The 22,082-nt window shown below is 49.0% G+C and overlaps 1 protein-coding gene across 4 annotated transcripts in view; it reads right to left on the bottom strand.

The window, feature by feature from the left end:
* The window catches only part of CYRIA (CYFIP related Rac1 interactor A), a 102,322-nt gene extending 80,516 nt beyond the window's left edge, over positions 1 to 21,806 (bottom strand). For 2 of the 4 annotated variants that reach the window (XM_085016148.1, XM_085016149.1), the window contains exon 1: positions 21,641 to 21,806. The gene's annotated coding sequence lies outside the window, so the exon portion shown is untranslated. The remainder of the gene's footprint in view (positions 1 to 21,640) is intronic. The other 2 variants (XM_005662738.4, XM_003125345.6) reach the window with 1 other exon arrangement.
* Positions 21,807 to 22,082: the final 276 nt, after the last annotated feature.

Genomic DNA, 22,082 nt, shown 5'->3' with positions numbered 1-22,082 from the left:
CTCTGGTTTCTCCCTCCCAGATGGGCGTCAGTATTCCCATCTGTAAAACAGATCCGACCATGTGGCCCATGTGCTAATTTATGCCCTTTGTCGAGGGGGACAGCTGATGGGGTCAGGGGGCCAGGCGGCCACAAGCATCTTCATCCATTTCTTCCATGTGCTGTACAAATGTTATCATTTACCATGTGGCCGTGACAAAGAAGATGCTGAAGATGCCTCTCCAGATGATCTCAAAGAATCCTGTTTGTTTGGTTAACTTACCCAGCAGAGCTTGAACTTTGCCCTGAAGATGGAGAGGTTTGGACCTGGCGAAGAGCAGAGTCCAGGAATCCAGATAAGCCAGTCCCTGCCAGGGAAGCTAGGGCTCTGGGCACTGCCCTGGTGAGTGAGCTCAGGCCTCCCTGCAAGGCCGAAGAAGGCACATCCAGTGTGGAAGCATCCTTGGCGTCACCTTCCCTTTTCCTTGACAGGTTTTATATTTATAAAAACTGTCTCTGCGATGCTTAATATCGTGTGTCAACACGCGGGACTACAGTATGCCTGAATATTCTGAGTCCGTCTCTGAGGATGTTTCTGGATGAGATTAACATTTGAATCCGTAGGCTGAGTAAAGCAGACTGGGCCCCGCTCCCCTGCCAGTGTGGGTGGGCCTTGTCTAATCCATTGAAGGCCTGGCAGGAGAGCAGGAGGCTGAGGGGAGGCAAATTCACTCTCTCCCTCTGACTGTCTTCGAGCTGCCTTCTGACTCGAACCATCACATTCCCTGGTTCTCAGGCCTTCGGACTCAGACTAAAATCATACCATGGCTTTTCTGGGTCTCCAGGTTCCAGACTGAAGGTCTTGGACTTCTTGGAGATATATATTAGATATATTTATATATAGTTAGATATATTATATATATATATATTATAACATATCATACATAATATTTAATATTTGTATTTAATTATACAATATATTATGGGTATGTTATATATAACATATTAAATGGTAAGACACATGATGGAGTGCATATTATAACTTATAACATATTATGTGTTGTATATAACATATGTATATAAGGTATAACATATAAGATATACCTTCATCTCCACAGATATATTTAATATAGATCTTCTATTGTTCCTGTTTCTCTGGAGAATCCACACTAATACCCATCAGGTAACAGAGGATGCTAATTTGCTCAAGGAATGAAATCATATCCGGTCCTATTTCCTTTCCCAAAAGATATTTTATAATTATTAACTACATTCATGCAAAATCCGGGACTAGAAACTGAGCCTTCCTCTACCATCACAGTTGATACGATGCAGAGAAATGAACAGGTGTATTCAAATACTAAGTAAGGAACAAATGTCTACTTGTGAAGCAGGCCTGGAATGAAGGAATGATGGAATGCAGGGCCCAGGCTCAGTTGTCGCAGCCCCGTGGCCACGACACGGGAGCAGAAGCACAAAGGCAAGACGGTCAGTCTTGGGTAGAACTCACCAACCGGGGAGCAGGCTGCCTCACCCCTGCGTTTCCCTTGCTCTCCGTGCCACTGCACGGCAGGGGGACGGAGCCTCTGTACAGGGGCCACCTCTCCTGACCACAAGGACCACTCTCACACAAACACATGGGACCGCATTAGGAAGGTTTTCATAAACACACATCTTCCACCTTGGCCCAAGCAGCTGGAGAGATTAAAGTGCCCTCAGAAAGCTGGGTCCAATCACCACACACCACCCTGTGCGGTGCCAAGAACACACGCTCTGAGCCAGACACACCTGGGTTCAGGTCCAGGCCCCTCCACTTACCAGCTGGTAAATTACAACTTGGGCCAAATGCTCCTACAGGCCCCTGAGTCTTAGTTTCCTCTTCCATAAAATGGGCACGAATAATAAGATGTGATTTCTAGGATCGTTGGGAAGTAAGTGAGACAACACAGGTGGGAAGCCCCTGGAAAATCAGTGTCCTTGGACTTGAATGACACATATCAGCACTGTACACAGAAAGTCATCCCCCACTAAAGCCAGCCGAAGGGAAAATGATTACAATGTAAATAAGGCCTGTATTTTTTCTCTGTTGTCACTAAACCACAGCATTCTAAATGAGCTGTTTTGTCTTGCAAAAACCTGTTAATGCGGGTGACAAAAGGGTTAGGTGTTGAAGTGCATTCTGAAATTCCTGGATGCTCAGGATGAAATTATGTAAATTAGAGATGTTAGCGGAAAGGTAAATCTCAATTACAGAATAAAAAGCGAAATGACATGTTATTATTTTCATTATGCGCAAGTTCAAAATGCAACTTACACTGGCCTCTTAGCAGCTGTCCACTCAAGGTCTTAGGGGATGAGCAATGAGCATGGTTTGCAAGGACCCCCAGAAGCTGTTACAGACCTAGGAGTTACCTCCTACCGTATGGGATGCTCACCTGCCTTTTAACCAGCCCCCTGGGTCCCTGTGAGCTCCCGCCTGAGACTGGCTCTGAGCATGTTTCTTGAGCTTCATTGTACACACAGAGGCCCCACGGCTTCGTCAGGCTGGCTGGCCCGGCCTGACGTGGGCCATTAGCGAGACAGGATCAGAGGCCTAGGACAGACATCCCTCTGCATGTCCCTTGTGCCCCGAAAGAACACAGCTTTGGGAAGCTCCTGCTCGAGTCACCACCATAGCAGGTGGAAGCCCACAACTGGACTAGAAGTCCTGCTCAACCAGGATGCCCAGCGGGCCCCTGACCACTCAGGCTCAGGTACCGCAGGGATGAGGACCGTGAAGAGTTTTCTAGCCTCTGCACCAGGTCAGGAGACTGTTCAGGACAGACAGTCCCTTCCTTCCTCACTGTCCTCGAGGTGCACACCCTGGCCTCCATCCACAGCCTCACTGGGACCTTTGCTCTCTCTTTTCCAAAGACCAGCGACACGGGGGATGGTTCCCAAGGAACAGACGGTCGTGCCTGCCACTCCCCCTCCAGTACCCCAGCTGGTCAGAGCTTAAAACTAAAATGGATCGTGGGTGCACTGGGCACTCGCTCTGTGCCAAGCATGGCTCCAAACACTGCACATGCCTCACGCATTTAATCTTCGCAACACCCTCAGGGGGAAGATGCAGTTATTACCATCCAGATTTTGCAGACGTGAACAATGAGGCACAGAGAGGTTGAGTAACTAGCGTAAGGTCACACAGTTGGGGAGGAGGAGGAGTGATGATCCACGTCCCCAGCTTGGCTTCTGGCCCTGCCCTCACATCCTGGTGCCTTGGTTTGGGTTCCTCTAAATTTAAGAGGCTACCGTTGCTCCCAGCAAGACAGGGAAGGCACAGTAACAAAAACAAAAGCTATGAGGAATAATAAAAGTTTTGGAAAGCCCCAGAGAGAGACAGCCAAGGTCAAAAGGGCGGTTATTACTGTCCCTGGCAAGGACAGTGATCAACGCTGGGGACATTGATTACATGTGCACCCTGAGAGTTCTTGGATGTCATGATATGAGTGCCAGGGTAAGGGGGGAAAAGGCATCAGAGATGTGATTATATTTGAATTTAAGAAATAAATGGATAAACCTGTTTAGCATACCATTAATATACAAGCTTTGCCAAATGTTCTCATCTTAAATAGAATGGAAACCTTAATTCTCTTTGATGCTTAGGCTCCCAGAGTATCGGAGCAGCTGTGGCTTCATGGAGTTATTCACAACAGCTAGGATACCTACTGCTTGCCAGGCACACTGCTAGGTTTTACCCCTAGTATATGGGGCTGAATGACCCCAAATTTCTTCCACCCTAGAGAGGCTATGTTCTGGCATGCCTGAATGTTGGCTAGTACAGTGCAGTCTAGTTGACTTAAAATATCAACACCAGATATGAGCTCAGTTCCTACCATGCCATCAAATGTTATTTTACTAAGAACATAACATTCACATCCTGTTTAATGGGTTTACAGTGTACAGGGTTGTAAAAAGAACATACAGTCTTTCTGGCTGCCATGGGACTTGCAGGGGACAGGGACATGACTGAGAGAGGACTTGGCCATTTGCCCTGGTTTGCAAACAGAATGTGAGCAGAATAAAGCAGAAGTTTCAAGAAGCACCTCAAGTTTCTGCCGCCTTGATCACTTTCTTCCCTGTCATGAGAGGAAGAAAGCAGCTGTCCCTTCAGCCCAGGTCTCAGAATGAGAAACATGGGGCAGCACCAAGGAGAACCACCGACAGCCCCTGACATGTCACATAAGTGAGAGGCTTATTGCTACCAACCACCGAAAAGTGGCGACTATTTCTCACTATGGCAAAACTGACTAATACACCCCACTTGATGCCATATTAAGCCATTTCACATTCACAGGTATTACACTGAGGTCATTTAAGAGGCAATCACATCCACTTTCTGGATGAGGTCCCTAAGACTTAAGAGTGGTTAAGGGTTGGCCCAGAATCAAGCAGCCCAGGGGGGAAAGCCATGGAAACAGCACTATCTGCTTTATCATAGCCAAGCCATCTTAAAAACAAGACTGTTTCATCTTCAGTGTAAAAAATCACTTTTGCAAACTGCAGATCGATAAAACCACTAGCCAATCATAAAGATCTCACTGGTCTCCGGGTCAGATCCTGATCTCAGGGATGACGTAGCAAATGGACACGAGACACAATAAAAGAAATGCAGAACCAGGGGAGTTCCCCTCGTGGCACAGTGGAAACGAATCCGACTAAGAACTATGAGGTTGCAGGTTCGATTCCTGGCCTTGCTCAGTGGGTTAAGGATCCGGTGTTGCCATAAGATGTGGTGTTGGTTGCAGACACAGCTCGGATCTGGTGTGGCTGTGGCTCTGGCGTAGGCTGGCAGCTGTAGCTCCAACTGCATCCCTAGCCTGGGAACCTCCATATGCCATGGGTGAGGCCCTAAAAAGCAAAAAAATAAATTCAGAACCAAAGGGCAAGAGCTTCCATCTGCATTGAACTGAACGGGCCACTAGATTCAGCTCTTCCAACAGTGGCTGAGGGGTTGTAGGAAGGCTTCCTGAGCTGGACAGCGTAGTTGTGCAGAATGCCCATCCCAGGCCTAGGACCAGCCCTGGGGACGATGTGTTATTTCACCAGGAAATTCAAACATGAAGAGACCTTGACCTTAACACCAAGTTAGCGAGGGAGGCATTCCGGACAGAGGCTCACAGGATTTGACAAGTGACTAATTTAGTCTTCTCTTTCCTATTGTTTTAAATCCAAATCCTCCTGTTCTGTGTCTCTGCTGTATTCTCTTCTGCCCCTCTTACTTTTACTTTTCTAAAAAGCTCCTTTCAATGGGAATGCGTGAGTCATCTTAATCATTTATTTAGACACATCTCAGATCGCGCTACCCTCTGTCCCAGCCTGCTGACATATAAGGGAAGCTTTCTATACTCCGCCGCGGCTGATCTTTTCACCAGAAAGCTCAATTTTCAACAGCTATTTTTGGGGGGTCTGACAGCGCTGGCACCCTGCCTGCCTTTTCATGACCATTCACACTGTCGGTTTCCTACCCTGACCCCAGCACGGCGGCCTCTGACGCCTCCCTTCCCCCACTACCCACAGGTGCTGTTTTCGTACAGCACCCAAAGTCTCTCATAGCCTGAGCAATAATCCTGGTCTTTTTCTCCCATCAGGGTACCATCAGCCAAAAAACCAATGAGCCCCATAAGCGTTTAGGTAAACACATACCTGCGTGTGTTTTTAAAGCATCACACTGAACTAGAGAAACCAGATGCTAGTGAAAAACCAAGCAAAGCGATTCTGAACGCTGGAAGAAAGCCCAAATAGCCAGTCAGAGACATACCAGGAGAAGCAAAGTTTAGAAAAATTGAGCTGCAAGCAAATGTTAGCCTTCATCCAAACCTCTCACCACGTACCAAATCTCTAACAGAGGCCCCTCATAGGCGTGTTTGTAGCACCTTGCAATTCGCACAGCTTTTAACTTTTTTGCACAGCTACTTATGTTCCTAGTATCTTCGGGAGGGAGGGCTGAAGAGCAAGGGGGTGAGGAGACGAAGGCCACTGCTTTCACACAGGTGGTTGGCAGGTTCCAATGTAACTCTCCATGCTTTTAATATCAGGTACTGTGCCTTGCTACATCTCCAGCTTTAAAGCCTTGCGACATGCATGTGAAGCCAAGCCATTCAAGGGCTCTCATCCCTTGTGCTTTGAAGTACAGGTTTTCTAACAGCCCAGGCCTCTTAGAGACCGTGCTGAGCTCTGCGAGGCCATATTGATCAGCTGTGTCCCCACAAGCACCTAGCACAGGGCCTGTGTGCACAGTCCGTTGTCAAAAAAGAGTTGTTGAATGATGACAAATCTTTGCTTTTTCCCTTTTTTTCTTTTTCTTTTTCTTTTTTTTTTTTTTTTTTTTTCTGCTTTTTAGGGCCACATCCATGGTGTATGAAAGCTTCTGGGCTAAGGGTTGATTAGAAGCTACAGCCGCTGGCCTACACCACAGCCACAGCAACGCCGGATCCGAGCCACATCTACAACCTACACCGAAGCTTGCAGCAAAGCCAGATCCTTATGCACTGAGCGAGGCTGGGGATCGAACCCGCATGCTCATGGATACTAGCAGGTTTCTTAACCTGCTGAGCCACCACAGGAACTCCTCCTCCTTTTTTAAAATTTTTAAACCAACCCATCACCTGACACTCCCATGGAAAAGGAATCACTGTCCTCCCCATCTCTTATTAATGAACACTCCCTAATTTTATAACTGTATCATACACACTGTGACACACACATAATCTCTGGCTGGAAATCCCAGTTCCACTGCTGCCTTGTTAAAGTGCCCTCCTGGCTTCCCAAAGACGGCAGACTGTCCTCCAGCTTCAATGTCCACTAATCGCTAACCCTTCCCCCAGGGCTCCGATCCTACTGGGCAACTTGGAACAACTGCTCTGAGTTAGAACAAGCTGTTCTTTTTCTTTTTCTTTTTTTCGTTTTAGGGCCACACCTGAGGCATATGGAAGCTCCCAGGCTAGGGGCTGAATCGGAGCTGCAGCTGCTGGCCTACCCCACAGCCACAGCCACAGCAGATCTGAGCCACATCTGTGACTGACGCTACAGCTCGTGGCAACGCCAGACCCTTAATCCACGGAGCAAGGCCAGGGATCGAACCCTCATCCTCACGGACACTCGTCAGCTTCTTAACCTACTGAGCCCACAGTAGGAACTCCAGAACAAGTTGTTCTAAGCCCCCATGTGTCCTGAGGATGCAGGATTCGGATCAAGCGCAAATATGAAGGTGGGAGCTGCCAGCCACGGGAGCTCCCTGCCCCTGACATGTCCCTGGAGGTCAAATGCTTCTGCTCAGTGGCCTTCTCGCCCGTTTTAGCTGGTCTGCATTTCCGATGGTCCCTTCCCCTGCCTCAGAAGCAGCCCAGGCCTCTCAGAGACCGTGCTGAGCTCTGCGAGGGGAACTCCCCACCGGGGAAAAGGCTCTTTTCTTTCCTGAAAGGTCTCCAGAGACAAGGCCTTCCAGGTCCCTCTGAGTCAGCAAACGGGCGAGTGGAAAGTCCTGGCTGGGCTCCCGACACGCTCTGAGGGTTTCTCGAGAGCCTGCCTGCTCCAGCCTGTGGTCACTGTCTGTAAACACTGGCCCCCAGCAGGGATCCGGGTGGCCCGCTAATCCCCAGGAGATTTCTGGTGACGCCCTCTTCCTCTTGACTCGAGTTAACACTCTCCTGGCCTCAACTTCCACTTCCAGCATTTTCCTGGCCCCTCGTTCTTTCCCTAGCAACCTTTTGAAGGTTGTCCAAAAAGGAACTGGCTAATTGGAGCTGAGAAGCAGCGTGCCTTCAAAACTCCCATTTGCTCACCAGAATCACAAATAATCTTTCATTAGCATCCTTGGCCTTAACACACACACACACACACACACACACACACACACACACACACACACACACACAGGAGCAGAGTTATCGGAAATGCTGCACTCACTGCTATAGACCCCAGGCCCGGCGCTCTGGGCTGGGGGTGGGGAAGTTAGGGGTACATGTGGCCTACCCTCCAGGGTACACAGGCCAGTGTGGGAACAGATCTGAGGGAAAGAGGCCGTAAAAACACAGCAAAGGTCAGTCAGAGGGGGCATCCGGAGGGCAGTGAAGTCACTGGTGGGCCCTAGGTGGTCTCCCCAACTTCCCCACCTGCTGCTTGAAACAAACTAACTAGGCTGGCTGTTTTCAGGTAAATAATTGCATCTCTCTGAGACTTCCTCAACTCCTTCTCCCCTTAAATGGCACCGAGCCACAGCCCCGGCCTCCTTGCTGTTCCTTCCACGGGCCACACACGCCCCACCCTGGGTTTTGCACTTGCTGACTCTCTGCCTGGAACATGTTTCCCCAAGCGAGCTGTGGTTCACTCTCTCACTCCCTGCAGGCCTTTCCTGAGCACTCGGCTCCAAATAGCAACACCCTCCTCCCACACTCCCCACTCCCCCCTCACCCTGAACACCCATCTCTGCTTCATTCTCCTTCGAGACCATGTGACCCAACAGAATATCCCTCTGACTGGATATTTATACGTTCGTGGTCCATTTTTCTGATAGAATATAAGCTTCATGGGGGGCGGGGGTTTGTCCGTTTGGTTCACTGCTGACTCTCAGATACTGATCTAGAGCAGTGCCTGACTCCTTGTGGGGACTCAGTTCATATTTGTTCCTTATGTGGATGGATGATAAGTGGATGGATGCATGCAGGCATTTGATCGGGAGCTGGGACGGGCTTCCAGAAAAAGGTAACACCGGAAGTGAATCTCAGAGAATCTCTTGGAGTAAAGAATGAGCACCTTGGGAAGAACACGCAGCGCTCATGTGTGACCTTGGGTAAATCCCATCACAGTGGTCTCTTCTTTAATACAAAGCTAATGCGTAACACTGGCAAGTCTGCGATGAGGCATGAAACTAGAGCAGGAGCTGCAGCCAGCTCACATGAGCCAAGGACGGTGCCAGCTGATGCAAGATGGGACAACACGAGAGGAACCAGGCCTTTCTCCGCAACCACTAGATCAGGTTCTAACTGCAGCCGACAGAGACTGAGGAAGCCAGCACAGTGAGGCTGAGAGCTGGGTGGGTGAGATGGATTTGATCTCACGATTCAACAAGGGGTGCTTGGTCTTTCGCCAAAGGCCAAATCCCAGCCCCCTGTAGAACTAGCCTCTGAACTCTTCATCCACAAAACAAACCACAACCTCCCACAGGCTGCCTGTTTTCAGGTAAATAATTGCATCTCTCTGAGATTTAGTTTTGATCTCTATAAAGTCCATGGAAGTTTCTAGAACAGTGTCTGGCACTCGAGGTGTCCACGGCAAAAGTTTGTTACATGGAAATATAGTATCTGCACGAAGGTTACATTAAGGGAGGGAGAGCCATGGGACTCCACTCTGGAAGGAAGCAAAGAACTCCAGCAAGGATTGCATTTTCTGAGGCTTAAGAAGAACCATGGCAGGAAAAAAAGATTTTATTTTCCTAAAAAAAAGTAAAATAAAACTGTGGCCTGGAAGCAGTGTGAACTATGTGGTGTGGGAAAGTATAGGACTTTGAGAGCCAGGCAGACTTGAACCAAAATCCTGGTGCCCCATTTTCAATCCCACGTCTTAAAGCAAGTTTTCACAACTCTCTCAGCTTCAGTCTTTATCTGCAAAAGAGAGGGAAATCTACCTACCATGAAAGGTTGTCTGTAGGGTGAGAAATGTTTACGGACTAGCAAAATAGAATTACTGGGTATAATATGCGTGGTGGCATCATTGCTATTCACATAATTTAAAATGGGGTATATTTTTAAAAATTAGGGGCCAAGTAAGTACTGGGTAACCTGTTAATAACTAGGTGGGGAAAAAAAATAATACTCGTGCATCTGCTTTGAAATAGCAAGCACACTGTTGCTATTTTAGCTGATGTGAGCTACTCAAAAATCATTTCCTGAATTCGAGGTGGAACAAGAATATGCACACAACCCGCAGCCTTCCTAGCAGGTTATGAGTGGACAGTGTGAGAGGAAAGGCGGGTTGTGGCCTTGACACCCTGGTGGTTTAAAGGGAGGGAAAAAATAGGGGCTGTGCACACAGCATTTCACCTCCACCAGCAGGAACTTACTCCCCCCCAGTCACGTGGGAGGAAACCCGTTTTGGACCCATGGGAACGAGGGTTGCCAGCCACAGCGACTGTAAGCCAAGGAATGGCAATGCAGCGGGAGAAAGAGGATTCCAGAAGGTTCGGCAAGTCAGGGAGGCAACCTCAATTCCCCGGGGAACTCCCTGAACAGAGCTCTCTCCACCACCCCGAGAGGGCTTCTGGATCCTCAGAAGCTTAGAAGTAAGCAAACCGTGCAAGGATCTTAGCCCCCTTCTCCTCCTGTTCCTCCTCCTCCCTCGCCTCCAGCCTCCCAGGGTTTGACCTGGAAGACCCCAGCAGAGGAGATGGGAGCCCAGTGCAGGGCGAAGGCTCCTGCAAACAGTTCTCTTTCTGGGAAAGGTCCTCTTTCTCTTTCCTTTCCTCTTCTCTTTCCCTGCCCAACTGGTTATTAAATAAAACTGAATATATTCTTGGTCTTCTATTTTTTTTTTTTTAAAAAAACCATATTAGGCTTTTCTCTTGTTTATTTTTATTTTTAAAGTAGTATGCTCAAATGATGCGAGTCTTTTCAAACAGGTATAAACTAAGCTTTGACAGGGTTCTGCGGTTCCACTGCCCAAGGATTAGGTACTTGCCCCTAAGAAAATATAATTGCGTTCTTTCCTGTCAGTTAACCTCAGCACGGCCTTTCTCGGTGGTCACTGGTCCCTGAAAGACCAAAGGCCCCTCAGCCCCATGGGAGCCCCTCAATGGTCGGTTCCATTAGTGAGCTACACAAAGGTCAAGGGTCAGGTTGAGGGAGCGGCTTGTCCAGAGGGCACCAGACAGCGGCCTCGGCAGCACCTCCCAGGATCTGAAAGCTTGGCTCTCACCTGCTCACACCCAGACACACTCATTCACATACACGCCACCCACCATGCACACACTCACACCGACACACTCACACACAGGGGTCCAGGCTTCTTTGATGTACAAGGACCAGCCACCCCGAGAGGCACCCACATCTCAGTGTGCCCTGGTGTCAACCGTCTCTCCAACTGCCCGGTGGTTCCCACAGTTTGCACAAAACTGAAGGATTTCAGGATCCTGAAATTCAAGGTCACTTCTCTCTCGTGGAAACCCCCTGCCTGTGGTCAGGGCCCCGGTTCCTATCATGAGTTACTGCTAAGCGAGGATCTCCTAGACGGCAGGGCGGAGGCTCCAAAAGAGACAGAACCACGGAACCACAAACTTTTGAAACCTCCTAAAGGAAACTTTCAACTTGGCCAAAGTCAGAATTATGGTACATTAAGCGTAAACGAACAAAGAAAGAGAATGAGAGAGAGAGAGAGGTAGGTGGGTCCCAGCGCCCTTTACTTAAATGCTCTCTGCATTTCAACTCCTAGCAGGTCCCCAGAACAGGTACCTGCTCCCTTTCCTTTGCAGACCTTGCACCGGTCCTGTGCTCTGCAAAAGAGAACCTGGATTCAGTCCTGACACCCCATCCACAGTGCCTGGCCCGACCTTGACCATAGCCTGGCGATGCAGAGCCACCGCTGGCACTGGCCATCCCCAGCAGGGCAGTGTCACCTGCAATGCGTAACTAAACCTCTGTGAGCCCACCCTGGGCATCCGTGCAGGTGCTGGGGCTCAAGTGAATCCCAAGCAAACCAACCTAGAGTATCAGAGGACCGCATTGTGGGAGAAATGTAAAGAAAAGGCCTGGAGGAGACCAACACAAAGCATCCGGAAGCCGCTCACCTGCCTCTAGGCTGCCTGGAGGCCAGATGGAAGCTGCAAAGGCACAGCCAGGGAGGCAGCTGAGTGCCCTGCACTGTCTTTGGGGACCCAGACTCTACTGCTAGAGGCTTGGAGAAAGAGAGAGAAAGAATGAATTGACTTAGAAGTGAGTTCCTAGGGCCCAGAGAAAAGAGGCAACATGTTAACAAGTTCAGAACAGACCCAAGACAAGAACCCAGACCTTCTCACGCCTCCGTGGGCCTTTTTACTTCCCCATGCTCTCTCTCCAAGCCCTGCTTCCTCCTCACAAGGCGAAAATGATGAGTAGGATTTAAAAATTCCCTTCTACCTTCCCCGTCAAAGGCCAATGATGAAACTTGACTATAAGCCACACTAGACCAAAAATTCCCAGCCTATTTTTAGTTCTTTGGAATTTTTTAAAAGATACTTGGTTCCAAGGAAACTTTGGAACCCGTGCTTTAAAAAAATTTTATCATTGTTGTTTCTATTTTGTTTTGGGGCCAGGCATGGTCCTTTAATTTAGTTCCTATTATGTGAATTGAAGAAATAGAAAACTAGCCATGAAGGCTTTTCTATGAGTGCACCGTGAACCATGTCGCTGTACCAGCTAGTATCAAGTAGACGTGGGAGGGTCCCACTTGTGCCTTCCCGACCCCTCAACCCCACGGATGCCGGGAGTTCCTCTGCGCTTTTGGAAAGAAAGATCCACAGCCACTTCTCTGAAACTCTGTGGGCAGATGTGCTTCCAAATTCAGAATCGTTCCGTTTTTGGAAAGGTAGTCCATACATGTACTATAACATGGCATATGTGACATGGTAAATGCACGCTTCACGTTACACACACCCGCGACAGGGCCTAGCCCACTCATCCTTGTGATGCAAAACTTACCCTGAGTGGAATAAATACAGACTAAAAATAGTCTCATGTACCACCAGGCCAGCTTTTGCCTCCACATGAGGTAGGAAAAACAAACTAACTGCATTTTCTGAGCATTTTGGATATTGGGAAATAAGGAAATGTCAGAAAACAGCGTACGGCCCCATTGATTACTTCTGGAAATACTCAAGGGTGCGGATTTGAAACCTCAACTCATCAGGAAAATATATATACATACATACACACACACACACACACACACACACACACACATATTTACAAAATAAAAAGAAGACAGGGTAGGAGATTGATCATATAATAGGTACAATGCCGGATGCGGACTAGAAATCTTATCCTTGTTCCACTCCAGTAAGCAACGTGGCCAGGTTCATTTCAAGTATAAAATGAAGGCTTACGGGCTACAAATACAGGTCCAGAAGAGTGGATGTTGGGGGCTTTGTTGGGGCAATTCAGGAAGGTGTCTGTCAGAAAAAGAGGTTTGCTGTTGTTTCCAACATAAAATAATGAAAAGGAGCCTCAAGGAAGATGATCAAGAGCTTTTCAAACACATTTTCTTAAAAGATCAGGCAAAAGGAGAGACTGGCCTATGTTTAATTCATTTCCAGGCATATCTCGGAGATACTGTGGGTTTGGTTTCAGACCACCACAATATAGTGAGTCCCTTAAATCTTTCAGTTTCTCAGTACATATAAACGTTATGTTTGCAATAGTCTGGATGCTGTAGGCTATTAAAATGTGCAAAATTATGGTGTCTAAAACTGTGCCTACCTTAATTTTGAAAACATTTACTGCTAAAAAATGCTAATCATCTGAGCCTTCAGCAAGTTATGGTAATCGCATCAAAGACCCCTGATCACAGATGATCAGAACAAACACCATGACAAAGAAGAAGCTTGAAGTATTGTGAGAACTACCAAAATGTGCCACAGAAACACGAAGTGAGCAGATGCTGTTGAAAAAATGGCGCAGACTTGATTGACCGAAGGCTGCTATGAACTTTCAATTTGTAAAAAAACACAAAATCTGAGCAGTGCACTAAAAGGAGGTACGCCTGTACTCTTTGCAACATTCCTGAGCCACAAATATTACTGACTTCAGTTCTAGAATTAGAACACTCAGTAAGCCTGAGGCATTTGCCCAAAGGAAAAGCCAGGATTCGACCCAGGTCTGTGGGCGGCCGATGCACGCTCCCCCTGCAGCCCTGGGATGTTCTCACGGAATTTCTAGATACACATTCCACCTCTCTGGATCTCAAAGCATTGGCATCCGGTCGTTTCTAGGCTGGATGGTAGAGAGAGGCCACACTTTGAAAGCACACAGCCATGCTCTCAGTTACCAGCTATACAACAGTCCTAAAGACATGATGTTATGCAAGTTCCTTAACACCTGCACACCTCAGTTTCCCCATCCATAGAATGGGGATATCTACTTCTAAAGCTCTTTAGGAAGAGCTAAAAGTGGAGATTAAATGCTCCTTATTCAGAAGGTGCTGCTTCTGCCCACATTTTACAGATGGAAACACAAGACTCAGAGAGATGACATAACTTGCCAAAGCCCAGGCTGCTTTGAGTGGCCAGCGTGGGTGTGAGACCCGCGGCTTCTCTGCCTCTCTGCTCTACACCCTGGGATCCGGCCTCCTTGTTGCTACTGGAAGAGCCATAGTTTGGATGCCACTGGGAATAAGAGAGCTTGATGGTGTGCTGACGTAGTTGTGTATTTGTCATTGTTCCTCAGGATCCTAAAATGATTATGTATTTTTATGTATTTATTTGTGTTAGGGTATAGTGGATTTACAGTCTTGCGTCAATTTCTGCTGTATAGCATAGTGACCCAGTCATACATATATATATGAACATATATATATATATATATGTGTGTTCTGTGAGAACACCAGTCATACATATGTACATATAAATACATATATATACACTCTTTTTCTCACACTATCTTCCATCAAATTCTACCCCAAGAGATTGGACATAGTTCCCTATGCTGATTAGGCATTTTATTTTATGCTAAAACCCCAAATCCCCTCCCCTTAACTTAAAACAGAAGTACATACTGCAGTGACCAAGCACCTATGAATTCAACTCTCCACATCCCAGTCCGTGAAGACCTTGGAACATGGGAGGAACCGGCTGTCAGTTCTTCCCACCTCTGCTGAGCTCCTGCAGCCCTTCTGTCCCTCTCTTTTGTCATCAGCCTTGACTTGCAACCACTTACAGAGATCTCAATCAGACTTAGCTCCCTTTCTAGGAGGGACAGCAAGGTTTCTCTGTTCTTTGAAAACACACTCGCTCTCCCAACCACAGCTCTGTCTCTGAAACCTTGCTGACAAAGACTTCCAGGTTTGGCTTCTTCACCTGTCACCTAGGGACAGAAGCCCAAGGGCTTATTAGAATCATCAACTAGCTGTAGAAGCGCCCTTCTAAGTCACCAAATCCAATCTTTTCATTTTACCAACAAATGAAAGTGAAGTTCAGTGGTCTCCTCTTATCCTCAGGGGATACGTTCAAGACCGCCAGTGGAAACTGCAAATAGTGTTGAACCTTATATATACCATGGTTTTTCCCATACACATGCCTATGATAAAGTTTAATTTATAAATTAGTCATAGTCGGCGATTAACTACAATAATGAATAATATAATGGAACCAGTATAATAATACACTGTAATAAAAGTTATGGAAATGCGGTCTCTCTCTCTCAAAGCATCTTACTGTACAGATTTAATGCCTTTTTCATCTTAACCAAATACTTTTCATGCACTGTAGCTGTGACTTTTGCAGTTTGAGGTGTGATAGCAAAACCAGCATGAATTTCTTTTTCCTTCTTCACGATTTCACAGGCAGAAGATTTGTTCTTACTGTAGATCCTACCAACCTCAGCAAAGATTTCTCTCTCTCTCTCTCTCTCTAATTAAATTGAGAACTTTCACCTTTGCACTTCAAGGAAGAACTTTACAGCTTCTCTCTGGTACTTCCAAGTTGCCAGCCTTGCTACTCTTGGACATTGCTGCCATTGTTAAGTAAAATAAGGGTTTCTTGAACACAAACACTGTGATATGGGTACTAAGTGACAAACAGAGGGATCTGTCAGCCAAAGGGATGATTCACATCCCAGGTGGGACGGAGCAGGAAGGTGCTAGATTTCATCATGAACGGGACCTAATTTCTTTCTTTCTTCCTTTCTTTCTTAGGGCCACACCAATGGCATATGGAGGGTCCCAGGCTAGGGGTCGAATCAGAGCTGCAGCTGCCGGCCTACACCACAGCCACAGCAGTGCCAGATCCGTGCCGCGTCTGCAACCTATACTATAGCTCATGGTAACACTGGGTCCCTAACCCATTGAGTAAGGCCAGGGATCGAACCTATCTCATGGATACTAGTGGGGTTCTTAACCAGCTGAGCCACAATGGGAACTCCCAATTTCAAATCTATGAATTGTTTATTTGGGGAATCTTCCATTTAATGTTTTCAGACTGAGGTTGACCATGGGTAATTAGAACTGCAGAGAGCGGGGGGCTACTATACAGAGATGTGCCAGGAGGAGCAGAGCTGAGAGCAGAGCCAAGTGGGTCCTTCACCATCCAGGCTCGTGCTCTCCTCTTCCAGGCTTCCTCTCCCTGCAGTGGGTCAGGTAGGATTCAGGTGGGCCACAGACAACACCTGTGGGGAGGGCAATGGTCTGTGTTGCAATAGGAGTTAAAATAATTACATTTCCCCCATCCCCCTGTGCCACACTCTGATACTCTCCAAGCTCCACTTGGGCATGTGTCTCCTCTTCTGCCTCACCTGGAGTGAGAGCCAATTGCGGGCAGGGACAAAGCCATCTTGATCAACCCCTTCTGTCTAGCACAGGACAGGGCAAGAACCCATCCTGTATACATTTGCTATGTGAATGAATGAATGATCTCATTTTTGCGTTTGATCCATCTTAAAATGGCAGTTCAACTCTTTGGGGGCATTCTATTTCCCCAGCTTCATTTTAAAGATCTAATTATCTATGCCATACAGAATTTTTATTAGAAAGTGAAGTCATTAAATAAGCAGACACCAGACCCGGGCCCTGAGATAATTGCAAATAGCAACGGATCTGTCTGCAGAGCTAGGCTGGGCCGGGCAGGCATGTTGCTGGGAACATATGGCACTGTCTTCAGGCAAATGGGGTTCTCAAACCAGGGAGATTTGGCTTCTAAATTACCCAAGAAAGGCTAGGAGTGAATCATTCTGTAATTGCCTTTCTACCTCCATCTTCCTGGCCACGAGTCATGCTGAAAGACTGGATCCCAGTCTCCCTGGCATTTGAAGAGCCACCCAGCCACATTTTCTCACCCTCTCGCTTCTGTCCCTATATCCCTGGGATGTGCCTATCATGCTTTCCCTTCATACCTCCAGCTATAAAGACAATTCAGTTTACTTCAATGACAAACCAGCAACTCATTCTCGGGCGAAGGTACTTTGAGCATCATCCATTTTCTCCTAACTCGGGCATTTCAAACTCCTCTTCTACCCATCACTTCTAGGAACGGAAGCCTCAGCCAACTGCAGAAAGCCTCGTTAATGCTGTGCTGAGAGCAAAACCCTAATAAGTCTCTAAATATTTACTCTGAGTCCCAGTTACAGCCCTGACCAGTTCCAGCCCCATCAAAATCTGCTTGCATGCTCCAAACACAATTATTTTAGGTCACTGACATGCCAGCCAAGGAGATGGCCAGGCTGTGTACTCGGGCATGAAGAGGAAGTAGGACCCAGTTTTAAATCCTGGCCCCACTACTTACTAGGTGCCAGACTCTGCAAGTGACCTTATGCCTCCCATTTTCCTCCACTGTCAAAAGGGGATGATCATATTAATATTCTAGAGTTGCACTGCCAGTTGGAGAAAATGTCCATCCACACACAGCGTAACTTAAAAAAATAAAAGGAAGCGAAACGTGCCCAGAATAAAATTACGAAGCATTTACTTTAAAATATTCTCTGACAGAGGAACCAAGAATATCCAGTGGGGAAGGGACCATCTCTTCCGTAAATGGGGTTAAGAAAATGACAGCCACGTGCAAGAGCAGGAAACTGGACCCCTCTTTTACACCACGCATGAAAAGTAACTCAAAATGGATTGAAGATTTGACTATAGGACCTAACATCATAAAACTGCTAGAAGAAAACTTAGGCAGTACTCTTCGTGATGCTGGTCTTGGTGACAATTTTTTTTTTTTTTTTTTTGGATCTAACACCCAAAGTATAGAAAACAAAAGCAAAAATAAAACAAGTTGGACTACATCAAATTAAAGTATCGTTACAGATGGTAGCATGTTTTGGGAACTTGGGGAGTTTGTTGCCATTTCAAATTTGTTCCCTTTTGAGGCAACCAAAGTGTCGTGATTTGCACTATCGCCGTGTTGTAGAACATAGTTTATCTGGTGGGAGAGAACTCAAAGATTAACCAGCAGGGCTCAGACCCTGGGCACAGGCAATGTTTAACTTTCCCAGATAATGAATGGATCTCCAAAGGCCAGAATTAATCCAAGGAGCTCCCCCCTACAGTTCTAAGAGGACCCAGAGGTCCAGTAACTGAGAACTATTTTCTAACCAATATAACTAAATAACAACAAGTCTACTGTGAGGGGGGCACCATGCCAGACCCTATAAAAACATCAGATCATTTACTTCCTAGAAGGCAAGTCTCATTATTGCCATTTTACAGATATAAGCACCGAGGCTCATAGAGGCTCCATACTCCTTCAGGACCCCCACACCCAGGACATGGTGGTAACAGCGCTTGCACTCATGGCTGACTCCCAAATCCACTTCCTTTCCAATCACCATGCTGCCTCATCAGATAACTCATGCGGCCCTTGAGAAAGCATAGGAGCCAGAGGCTACCGTGAGTGGATGAATCACAATTCAGCAAGGAAGGCGGGCCCAGGCACCCTGCATACGCTTTTCGTGACTCTGCTCACCACAGCCAGGCAAGGGGCTTAGCAGCCATCACCCCATGGCTGTGAGGGCTGGACGAGGCTTGCTAGGTGGGCAGTGGTAGGACAACAGAATCTCAGCTGCAAAGCACAGGCCACCTGATTCAGCCCTAACGGGGGCGGGGCGGGGGGGGGAGCTAGTCAAGTTTCCATCTCCAGGTCCCATGTCACTCTGCCTTTTCCCTGTTCACGCCACCTCTCTGACGGCATCTAGAGGCTTTCTTTTCATGCCTGTCTTTACCACCAGACTACATTCTCTGAAAACAAGAATAGTGTTCTTTTTTTAAGATCCCCAGTTCCCCAAACTGTATTCGGTACAGAGTAGATGCTCAGTTAACCTAAGGTGTATGAATAAACGGACTGATTTAGCATCAAGGCTGGACAAGAGGCCCAGAGAATGCTTCCACTCCTGAGATTCTACAGCTTAATTGTTCCTAAATCAGTTCTTGATCGCTGGCCAGTGGTTTGGGGCCTCTTTAACACTGAGACCTCCCAACAGGAAGAGGATATTATGGGCTTTTGACTTAGCAAAGCACTCCCTGTAAGCTACTCCATCCGACAAAAACAAGCAAATGTGGCCATGAGAATGAATGCTACCAACCCCATTTTCAAGGCTGACACTGAGGCCCCGGTGAGTAAACTGATGTCCCCAGCCCCAGCGCTTGACAATGAGGCTGCTGACTCCCTGGTCTTTTCATGCCACCAGAATGCTTTTCCAGCTTATTACTAACAGGCCTAGAGCAGAGCGATGTGAGGGGGGAAAGGGGAGGGGCGGGGAGAAGAGCATGTGTAGGGAAGGGAAAAATAAGCAGCTTCTCTGGAGAGTGTCACTGACAGCTGACAGTCGGTGACCCAGGGCCAGGAGAGCTCTGAACTCCTCACCCAGTGTGGCACAGGAAGGTCCCCTTGGCTCTCAGTGTCCCTGGCTCACCCGGCTGCATCGAGGCCCCGAGAGTAAAAGCAAACTGAACGCTTCTGGGTGCTAAGCAAAAACAGGAAGTCACAAGTGGCTTGACTCTCCTCCCAACTTGAGTCCCCAACGGCTGGGGTCAAGGGTACATGAAGGACCTGACAGGCAGCTCCCTGGCAGCTGGCCTCTGTGGGAGTCCAGTGGGGAAACTGGGACTTGCCTCTCAGCACACAGGGTTGAGAGGGCTCTGCTGTCCTTCCGGGAGCAGGACCAGGCAACTGCAGGGCAGACACTCAGGGAGCTGCCAGTTCCATGGCTTTGCCATTCATTCAACCAAAACTCAGCACCGCCTATGTGCTAAAACCAGGGTGACCTGGGGAAATAGCTCACTCTGAGCTTAGTTTTGTCATCTGCAAAGTGGGGACAACCCCTAGCCCCAGGGCTGCCTCGAAGATGAAATAACATTGGCCGGGAGCCTCTCCATCACACTTGGGTCTATTATTAGCACCGAGGCCATGTGCTACCCACTGTGTGCCCAAGACTGTGATGTCGCTACCCGCTCCCAGAACCGGGGGCAGGAAGGAGTGTGGGTAGGTCCGTCCCCACCTCCTTTCCTGACTCCCCCCTCAAAGGAGCCCAGGGCCAGGAGCAGGTGAAGTTCTGCCAGCCCCCAGTCTGGGCCCAGCGCCCATGTTTATGACTGTTTATTTCAGAGCAAATAGAAAGGAGAAATTAGAGCCATAAAAGACAGGACAACAGACCAATAAAAACCAGCTCCCAGAAGAGTCAGAAGGAGAGAGAGGCAAAACTGTCACCATAGTAACACCAGACAGTCAGAAGCATGCAGGAAAAACAGCCCCTGCTCTGCCTCCCCTCTCCACAGCAAAGCAAACCTTAAGACCCCCTTCGGAGCTCAATGAAAGCCAATGAACAACCCACCCTAAAGCACTGGCCAGCCGCAAGGCCCAGATGCCCAGCCTGACCTGGCTACCAGCCACCTTCCTCACACTGGTCCAGCACACGTCCCAGCCCTTCGTGGTCCCTGCCCAGCTTTCTGTGCCCTGGGGACTCAACGCTGTACAGATGGCCCAGACCCAGCCAGAGTGACGGTGACCAGTGAAAGAGGGGGAAAGTTTCCAACAGGGGGAGGAAGGAAGGCCAAAGGGCTACAGAGGAGAACAAGGCCCTGAACACCAGTTTCACTACTTTGCTCAGGGTTCCCCGGGGAGCAGGTGGGCAAACAAGGGCATGGGAGCAGAGGCCAGGCCCAGAATGGTGGCCCCATCAGAGCTGCACCCTACACTCCTGAGGGTCTGAAGGTGGGGTGGGCAAATAGCTTTGGAGGTCTTAAATGACAAAGCTCTTGTTCCTGGTCTCTGGGGACCCAGGTCAGCAAGTCCGGGCAGCTTGGAGGAGGATGCAGGGACGCCTCGGTCCATTTTGACAGAGGCCTTTTGGTCCTTCAGCTGGCAGGCAAGGCAGGTGTCTCCATCACATAGCCTGGCTGGCCTGGGACCAGCCTTTGGGGAAGTGGGTCAAGTGATTTCCAAAGCTCAGGATCCCTCCAGTCCCTTTCTTCAGTCTGGGATTCTGAGGAGGGGGAGGGGTGATGACAAGGAAGCCTGGGTCCTAGGCACAGCAGCTGGCTGGCCGGCTGAGAATCTCGGGAGCAGGTGGCAGCCGAAGGGTCCAGGTGTGCAGGCACAAGGAAGTGGGGGGGGGGTTATTCCTGCCTCTGGGGCTGCAGAGAGTGGTGGGGCGTCCCGGCCTAGTGCCGGGAATGGGGAAGCAGAGAGTTGGGGTCTCCCGTAAGAATGGCTTGGGAGCTGAAAATACCTGGCCCTGAGGGTTGGGGGGGAGGAGAAGGAGTGGTCGAAAGCGAGGGAGGAGATCTGGAACACAATCTGGAGGCTGTCCTCAGAAGACGGGGCAATGGGGCGCCTAGTCGGACAGCCGGACGGCGATGGCTGAAGAAGGGCTAAAGGAGCCTCCGCTTCCCACACCCCCTCAGCCCCCACCCCACCACCTCCACCCTCCCCGGAGGGCTGCGTCTGGAGCTACCGAAGGATGGCGGGGTTCTCCCGGCGCCTCCGGAGCCGGCTTCGCTGCAAGCCGCCGGCCGCGCTCCCCGCCGCGCCTCCGCCGCGCCCGCGCTCTGCTCACCCGGAGTGGCCGCCGCCCAGCTCCGCCGTGCCTCTGCTGCTGCCCCAGCTGCCGCCGCCGCTGTGGACGCCTCTCCGGCGGCCGCTGCAGCCAGCGAGAAGGTCCCGAGCCCCGCCCCCAGCCCCGCCCCCAGCCCCGCCCGCTGCGGCGGCCCCGCCCCGGCCCCCCGGGAGCCCCACCCCCGCCCGGCCCCGGGCCCGGGTCGAGAGCCCTTCTGAGCCCTGGAGCTGGTGCTGGAAGTCTCAGCACACGGTAACCTTTGCCCTTCTCTCGGCCTCGGCCTCCAAGAGGAAGCTCGGACCTGCCCCTGCTGCTTCTATACACGGAATTCCTCCTTACC

Source organism: Sus scrofa, chromosome 3, assembly GCF_054392235.1.
Source record: "Sus scrofa isolate SSC_HxYL_T2T_F1_AM1 chromosome 3, Sscrofa_HxYL_maternal_Yorkshire_Landrace_v2.0, whole genome shotgun sequence".
NCBI lineage: Eukaryota > Metazoa > Chordata > Mammalia > Artiodactyla > Suidae > Sus > Sus scrofa.
The sequence above is the reverse complement of the archived record's forward strand: the minus strand, read 5'-3'. Positions and strand labels throughout refer to the sequence as shown.